This window comes from Gossypium hirsutum, chromosome D13 (genome assembly GCF_007990345.1).
Source record: "Gossypium hirsutum isolate 1008001.06 chromosome D13, Gossypium_hirsutum_v2.1, whole genome shotgun sequence".
In the NCBI taxonomy this organism is placed as follows: domain Eukaryota; kingdom Viridiplantae; phylum Streptophyta; class Magnoliopsida; order Malvales; family Malvaceae; genus Gossypium; species Gossypium hirsutum.
This window is the reverse complement of record NC_053449.1, coordinates 58994675-59001615: the sequence shown is the minus strand read 5'-3', so window position 1 is coordinate 59001615 and position 6941 is coordinate 58994675. Positions and strand designations below refer to the sequence as shown.

Below are 6941 nucleotides of genomic sequence, written 5' to 3'. Positions count from 1 at the left end.
TCACGTCATAATTTTAGCTGATAAGACAGTTATACCCTTGTAAGGCAAACGATCTGATTGGTCCTTACAGGAGGTTGTACTTACCTCAGCCCAGAACAAGCTGTATGCGCTCTACTTTTCTCTCCCCAAATGACGCTCCCCTTCCATCTCACGGTCACTATTGGTTCATCAACTCAAACAAACGTATCAGATAGTCAACCAGCCAATAAATTCCCAACACACAATTAATCTAGTATATTTTTTATTAATTAGGAAAAAAAGTAAAAATGCGAGGAATAACCCTTTTGAAATTTCTGTTAATATATATGCAGTGGGGAGTGACTAAACTACTTGTATCTCAAGTCTTTTTTCTCTTTATCAATGGGAGTTTTACATTTTATACAGTGGGTTGATTTTCATTCTGGGTTTTTGTCATTTGATGTCAATACATCGACACAACTGTTAGATTTGTTGTTAAGTGGCCGATGACACTCGGGTACGTGTGACCCACACCTGTACGTTCTGCATGATAGAGAGAGATTGAAAGATAAGTGAACAATAAGACTAATGGATAAGAATGAACAGTGAAAGGGAGAAGAAGGGTTTTTTTTTTTCTTTCGCTTTGTTGTTGTGCTTGACAGGTTGGGGTTGGGTTTTTATTAACTGAAAACGGCATGCTTGTGGAATTTCAAGGCCTTACTTTTGGTTCTTTTTTTCCCTAAATGGGTGTTTAGTCTTGTTTTCAGATCTGACTCGTACCTTCAATTTTTTTTTTTTTGTTTCTAAGTGAAACAGTTTCCTTATATGGCAAAAGCTTTACCTTCTTTGGGACAGAGAAATTGACAGAAGAGAGTGAGCACACAGAGGTATTTGTATAAAGCTTATACTAATGCTTTTGCGTGCTCACTCCTCTTTCCGTCAGCTTCCAGTGCCGGGATTTGATTTTTAATTCTCCATTTTGGTCATAACTGGGCCTGTTTTTGTTCCATATACTCTCTCTCTCCCTCCATTCTCAGAATAGTTCAATTTGACTGGCACCAATGAAGGTGGTATGCCCTACTGACGGCCTGACTGTATCTTTTGTTTATGATTTATGTTATTAACAAGCGTGGCTTTTGATGTTATTCACTGTTGAGGTATAAGCTTGATTGATTATTGTGCAGGTTTAGTGGCAAAACGATGAATATGGGACCATTCACGTTATCCCTTGCCTACTAATAGCTAGTATGGTCCTCCCTCAACAAAACCCTCTTTCTCTTTCTGCAATTTTCTTCTTGTTGGTACCATACCTTCATCTTTTACTGCTTTATTGGAGTTTGTTTTCACCTGAATCTAGCAGGCTCAAGTTTCGTGTACGCTTAGTTGCAAAAATGGAGTTTTCTATTCATTAGTTCAATTTATAACCCTATCTTGGTAACAGCAACATATATTATTAGTGTTTTCATAGAGAAGCAGGTGTAATTATTTTAAAGAAAATAATTACGCCTGTTTGTAAATTTCACAATGAGCTTCTTTCTTGACTTGTTGTTTCCTTTTGCAGGAAGACACTGATTTTCAGTTTTTGCAACACTGGATCAAGGTTTGTTCTTTCTGGTACTTAGTTCTTGTTGTGTATCAACACAACTTAACTTAATATGCTTACAAGTTACAACACTGTACTTTGTTGTAGTCATTATTATTTCTTGTATCTCCAAAAGCATTTTCAGCTCTATAATTGACTGTAGTAAGGCAACGACTTCCATGCAATCAACAAATTTCAAACTATAATAGGATAATGTTTTCTTTTAGGAAATGAAACCATTTTCATGGATGTTTGCACTTTTATTTTTTTTTTTGAATCTGTGCTGCGTTAATTATTATTTTGAATGATTGCATGCTTTGTATGTTCATTTCTGAATATCAAAATTTTCTGCTAAAGATGAAGTAATTACAAGATTCCTTTTTTCTTTTGTTTGATTGTGTGTTGAGGCTGTGCCAATTTGGATCTCTCCTTGTTGCTTATGTTTCATTATATTCATTCTATTTCAAAAAGAGGATATCACTCTACAAGTATTATAGGTATATTTGTGACTGTGCAATGTGCACTGAGTGAATGGATGAAAATATGCTAATTAAAATTCAGCTCGATTGGCATGGGCATTGGTAATGCAGGAGGACCTACGCTGTAACTCATTATCCTCTTATGGGATGGAAAAAGGGTTATAGGTAGTTCTAAAAATTGTGTCAAAAAAGAATAGATATGATTAGAGTCTGTAATAAGATTATTAACAAAAAATAGTATATAACAAATATTTATATAATGAAAATATTCTAAATAAGATTGAAATTTATTAGGATGTGTTTTATTATTATTATTATATATTCATAGGTATTCATCTGTTTTATAGTTTGAGACTAATCCTATCCAAATTGGGATTCTATTCAGGAATAGCTTTCTCATCAACGATTAGGATGTAGTCGACTTTCACCTCTTCTAACTAGTTGTTGCAGGGTATATAGAATCCATGTAGTCTACCTTCTGTTGTGCTCTCTTTATGAATTGAACTATAAATGATTGCATTACCAAACATCCAATGGTTAAAGTTCTCTCAACCATCTCATTCATCCTTTTGATTGAAGTAAGCATAATTATAGCTAATATTTGGAAGCAATCATCATGTTGTTCCTCACCTCCTGGTTTTCATTTCCACCATTAAGATCTTCTGGTATTTTTTACGACAAAAATTGAATTTTTATCGAACTTTGTACTTTAAAGTTCAACACAAATATTAGGTAAGCTGTTGATCGAGTTTTAACTCGATTGGTATAATGAATATTGTTCTCAATGTAAGAGGGTTTAAGTGCGTTAAAATGTATTGTCCTTTTATTTATGAGTTGAGAAGGAACTATAGGTAATTTTAAGTATTGTCTTAAAAAGAGTACATATGATTAGAATTTAATGTTGGTTTTTAATGGTAAAATTAATCATCTAATTAGTGTAACTTTTTTATCCGAATAAAGCCGTTTTTTTATGAAAATTTTGAATTTTCTCATTGTTTTATTATTATTATTATTTGTTATGTCACTTGTTGATCTCTAAAGTTAGAGTTTGTACAAAGAAATATTTTTGGTGAAATCACTTAAAATTATGTGTCTTGTGTTCTTGACTATTTGTAATTTTCAAGTGCATTTCTTAAATCATGTAAAAAATCATAAAGCTTGCTTTATCATTATTAAATATAATTTAGGGATAAATTTTTAAAATTATAAATAAATTATGGTTTAATGTGCAATTGTATACGTGAAATTTGATTTTATGCAATTTTATATATGAAATTTTAATTTGATCTAATTTTTAAAAATTATTAACACATTGTTGATATAATATCATTTTATGTTTATATATTTCATATATAAATAAATATATTTATTCAATATAAAAATAAATTGATATATTCATTTATTTAAATGTGTATAATTAAATCAAAATTAAAGTTTCAAGTATACATTTGAACTACAATTAGAATTTTAAGTGTATAATTGCACAAAATTAAAGTTTATATATATAATTGCACATTAAATCAAAGTTCATATATAATTTTGAAATTTATTCCTATAATTTAATCTTTATTTTAACTTGAATAAATTTATTCAATTTAACTTATTTTTTCGAAAAATTTCAAATTAAATTAAATTGATAAAAAAAACTTTTTTAAAAAAGATTTAGTATACGTAAATAAAAATATTTAAAAATATAAAATGAATAAAATTAAATAGATTTAAAATATTTTATATTCATCAATTATATATAATATTCTTTAATACACATCACAAATAAATAAATAAAATTTATCATTCAACAAATCGAAAAAAAAAAAAGCATCTCATGCTAAACATATAAGATGGAAGTTCTATAAAAATAGACATATAGAGGTGTATTCGTGAAATTTGTAAGAATTTTGCTTCCCCTTCCAACCGATGCACTTTGTTATAGTAGTTGTGACCAAAACATGAACAAAACAAAATGCTACAATTAACATAGACCAAAATTTTTTCCGATATAAAAAATATTTGAAAGTTTCGGTTTTGTACTAAAACGATGTGGATCGACTGAACTAATACGAAACTAATCACATGGGAGGGCATCATTTTTTAATTTGAGTTTTTTCAATTAAACGTATTCCATTAATTGTAGGTTCAATAAAAGACTCAAATTCACCCATTACACCTAGTTTGTCTTTGAGTGGTATTTGAACTTATATTCCGTTACTCAAGTTAGTATCTTCTCACTAACACCGTGAATTTGTGTTGTTGTGGCACTGATGATCAATCTAGTGGTGACATGTGGTAGTTTCTCAATATGCCATGTGACGAGTATAAATTAAACAAATCTTTAAAAATAAATAAATTAATAAAAAAAGTATAAATTTTTGTCTAGATTCATTTTTGATGTGAACATAATTATATTTTTTATAATTAATTTATATATTTTTAAAGTATTTTTAATTTATATTTGCCACGTGACATACTAAGAGACTGTCACATGTTACTGATGGATAGACTATCAGTATCACGTCAGCATAAACTAACGGTGTTAGTGTAGAAATACCAACTTAAGTGATGGAGTACAAGTTTAAATACTAATTAGGTCCAATAAAAAATTCAAATACCAACCAATTACTTTTAAATAAGATAAAAGAACAAACTACATATTAACAAAAGAATAAAAAAAGAATAAAAATACTAAAGAAAGAAAGATGGGCCTAAATGAATTTATTCAATCCAAAAAGACATGGTAATCCATGACCATTCTCGATAACCGAATACAAATAGACTGACCATTAATAAAGTTGTACGAGATTTTATTTATTTATTAAAATAAAGGCTAGATATTTTTATTGAAGCAATGCAACAATGTTTTATAAATGAAAAAAAATCAAATAAAATACAAACCCTATGACTTAAAAAGAAAACATCAAAAGAAAAACAAAAATTCCAGTCACACTTGAACTTTCCTCATCAAAAAACCAGAATATCAAGAAACTGAAAAGCTCCCAATTTCACTTTTGTCCACATCCATTGCTAGTTGTAGATGGCGGCAAAAGCATCCGGCAGTAAACAAGTCAATGGTAAGTACCCTGACCGTTGAGATCCATTCCAATCCTTCGTCTCATGCCACCATCGCCGTCAAACCTGACCCATCCACCACATCACCTCCGTAGACATTTTTTCACCGTTTGTCTTTTACAAGAAGATAATGACCGGGGTCCCTTCGCCCTCATGACCATTCTCGATACTCAAAAGCAAACAGATTGACCATCAATAAAGTTGCACGAGATCCAATATATATACCCAACCAAATATCTAATTATAAATAGTTTTAAGATCTTAAGTGAAAAAAATAGTCCACCTGCTTCTCTATCAAAACATTTCATTTTTCTCCTGTTATTAGTGTCTCTCTCTATATGCTTGCTTAAAGTCTAAAATATACTTGAATAAAAAAAATCAATTGATTAATTTGGGATTTAATTTTAGAAATTTTAGTTTTTATTTTATTTTTGAAGAGTTTTTTTATAATTTTTATAATATTTTTTAATTTAAAAAAAATTATTTGCTAAAGACTAGATTTATCCCACTAGAAATCTCCTCCTCAAGGTAGCAGTAATATATGGTACATCCTAGAGGTGCCTACTCAGTCAGTTGTTCATGATGCCACAAATGTTGATCTTAACGGCTTGGAAGGAAATTCAACTGCTAACATAGGGATCGATAAAGCTACAAACGTTGGAGCAATCACCAAAAGTTTTAGTGTGGGTTTGGGTGGGCGATTGGGTGCGGTGCGGTGCGTTTAGTTTACTTTTTGTCTCACGCTACAGTATCGCTACAGTATCTAATCTCACCGCCACCGCTGTTTTTACACTAACCGCAGGTAAACGCACCGCCCATCCAAACTCACCCTTATTCTTAGCTTCAAATGTTTTGACAGTCATTTTTTTAAACTTTATGTTGTTAAATTTGAAGGGGTTTTGAAAAACAATTTGAGATACAGGTTACTTTGCAACTCACCTTTTTGAATATCTACATGGCTATCAAGAAAACCTACCACTTCTGCTCATAAAAGTAACTATGTCTTTCTATTTATAATTTACTGGTTGCTTGTGCTTTCTGTTATAACAGAAGAAAGGCAATTTGGAAATATTTTTTTTTTTATTTTCGGACTAGATTGAAGCCGCGATAGCATATATTTCTTACTTATGCTGATCTAGTTATTTTATGAAAGCTTATTTTCAGTGGAAAATCCTTTTTCTAGCCACGAAGGAAATTGGATTTAAGGTTTCTATATTAGGATGGAGTCACTTTAATATCAACTATACGTTAAATATTTTAATATAATTTAATATAAAAAATAAAAAAAAACATTTTAATATAATTCAATATAATATATTTTTTTTCCAAATTTCAAAAAATATAAAATAAAATGTTTTAATATAATTTGTTATAAAATATTAAATTAAACTAATATAAAATATTTAATAATAATCTTATTAAAATTTAATAACAATAACAATAATTATCAATCTAAAAAAATTTTATGATAGGGGTAATCTGGTCATTTTAATTTTTTATGCAATTACAACTTTATTCCATTTAACAAGATACAAGAATACTATTACAGTTCTATTTCTTTTCATTCAACCAAACAATTGAATTACTGATTATAGCTATATTTCATTATAGCTCTATTCCGTTACAATGACCTAAATGTGGTGATAGTGTCGTATTAGTGATAAAAGGTTGATGGTTAAATTGTTAGGCATAAAAAGAATAGGGGCTAAATTAAATAAATGTATAATTTACCTAATTTTTTAATAAAGAGACCAAAATGTAATATGAGTTATAGTACAGGAACTATTGTTGTAGTTTTACACAAGACGGCGGATAAGAAAAACCTAATTCCAAGTGAAATTTAAAAAAGACATTAA

The 6941-nt window shown here is 29.5% G+C and overlaps 1 long non-coding RNA gene across 1 annotated transcript; it reads left to right on the top strand.

Annotated features, from left to right (window-relative positions):
• Nucleotides 1-338: 338 nt before the first annotated feature.
• LOC107888389 (uncharacterized) lies at nucleotides 339-1803 on the top strand. The gene is made up of 2 exons (XR_001681363.2): nucleotides 339-1028; nucleotides 1143-1803. It is a non-coding gene; the product is annotated as an uncharacterized lncRNA (long non-coding RNA).
• Nucleotides 1804-6941: the final 5138 nt, after the last annotated feature.